We start from the raw sequence: 1,916 nt of genomic DNA, 5'->3' as shown, positions 1-1,916 counted from the left end.
GTGTGTGACCAAAAAAGTTTGAGAAGCACTGGTCTAAAGTTAACAGACAGTGTTTAGTGCAGTGCACATGTTTACATGTGATTATTACAGTGACTGTGAATGACCTGAAGTAGTGTGGTAAAGCAACAGATTAGTTTTTATATTTCTGCAATCTACTTTAGTTTGTGTGATTTGTTACTGACTTTCATAGTAATGTTTACACCAGGCTTATTTGTCAGTGCTTTATGTTGTTATAATTATTACATGCTTACAAGGTTGGAAGTTCAACAAATCAGTCAGTATACTGCTGTGATTGTTAAATAAAAATGTCATTCATATCAATTCATGCATCACCTAATTTCATCGTAACATGTAGGCCTGGCCTACAGAAAAGAACATTTATGTTTAATCTAGGGCTGGGTATCGATTCAGATGTCCCGATTCAATTCGTTTTCGATTCGCAAGCTCTCGATTCGATTCTCGATTTTTTTTTATTACATTCAGTGAATATAGTTTTAATACAAATGCTATTGATATTTCTAAAAAATGAACAGTAAACATCAGTTTACAAATGGTGAATTAATAAAAAGAAATTAAGAACCACATGCCTGTATTTTAAACCTATTATTTTTTTTTGTATAGGGTCCTTTTTAAACAATAATAGGGCCCTATAAAATGTTCTTAATTTTTCTGGTAATCAGATGTAGGCATAAAACATTAATTTATCCTAATCAAATGAAAATTAAATAAAATTAATTTTTTTGGCAAACAAAGTGCTGCACAACAGAGGTTTACTGTTAAAATTAAAAAGAAAACGGATGTGATTATTCCTTTAAAAATAAAGATGTATTAATATTTATTAGCAGTAGCAGCATTGAGTCTTCAGACTGCTAAATAGTAATATATTCTACCAGTTTCTTAATCTTAAACTAAACTTTTATTTTGACGGGTTGCCGTGAAGGACTTGCAGCTGCTGTGTTTGATATGACGGTAGTTTTCTCAAATGAAACGGTAAAATGCTAATGAAGTGACTCTCAGAGCAGCTGGAGATGACATTCGTGTTCATATCATCATATAGTGAGACGGCAGAAGCTGAAAACACCGCGAGCGTCATCCGCGCTTTAGTATGCGTGTAGTAAACAAAACATCCGCCATTCAGTCATTGCAGAAATCATGGCGCCTTATGCGTGATATCAAATGCTTCCACAGATTTATAGTATTACTATAGCACTTCACCTGAGCATTGTGAATCACGCGTATGGCCATGATGAGCGCTGAATGAATGACAGGCTTTCTGTTGTAACATCGCGCAAGATAAATAAGGGTGACATCTAGTGGAGGAGACTAATGATAAGATTCATGTTCATCAGATCTTGTTTTAAATGTGTGCTGAAATAAACCCCGGAAAAGATCGATTCGCGGCTTTTGAGAATCGATATCAAATCGACGTCATTTAAAAAACGATTAATCGAAAAATTGATTTTTTTTTTTGCCCAGCCCTAGTTTAATCTATCTAATAGTGTGTTGGTCATACTATACAATGATTTATAGCTTCCCACATGAAGAAATACTATAGTGTTTTTGAACCATACTATAGTAAAGTACAAATTTGTTGTGGTAATTCTGTAGTTGCTGTGATAATTTAACAGCTAGAGTAATATAAACTAATTACTATAGTATTTTTTCATGTGGGTTGTCTTTGTTGAATAATACAGAACATAGAGAGCTTTAAAAAATAATTGCATATTAAATCGCAATATTGGTAAAAGAAAATCATTCAGCCCTAGTGTGTTTGTGTGTGTGTGAGAGAGAGAGAGTGTGTGTGTGTGTGAGAGTTTGTGTTTGTGTGTGAGAGAGTTTGTGTGTGTAAGTGTGTGTGTGTGTGTGAGAGAGAGTGTGTGTGTGTGTGTGTGTGTGAGAGTGTGTGTGTGTGTGTG

General features: G+C 34.2%; 1 protein-coding gene across 1 annotated transcript in view; it reads left to right on the top strand.

Moving 5' to 3' along the window:
• vapal (VAMP (vesicle-associated membrane protein)-associated protein A, like) overlaps positions 1-1,916 on the top strand; it is a 24,576-nt gene that overhangs the window by 14,216 nt on the left and 8,444 nt on the right. The gene's annotated exons all lie outside the window — the stretch shown is intronic.

This window comes from Sinocyclocheilus grahami, unplaced genomic scaffold (assembly GCF_001515645.1).
Source record: "Sinocyclocheilus grahami isolate Dianchi unplaced genomic scaffold, SAMN03320097.WGS_v1.1 scaffold381.1, whole genome shotgun sequence".
NCBI lineage: Eukaryota > Metazoa > Chordata > Actinopteri > Cypriniformes > Cyprinidae > Sinocyclocheilus > Sinocyclocheilus grahami.
This window is presented reverse-complemented; position numbering and strand designations above follow the sequence as displayed.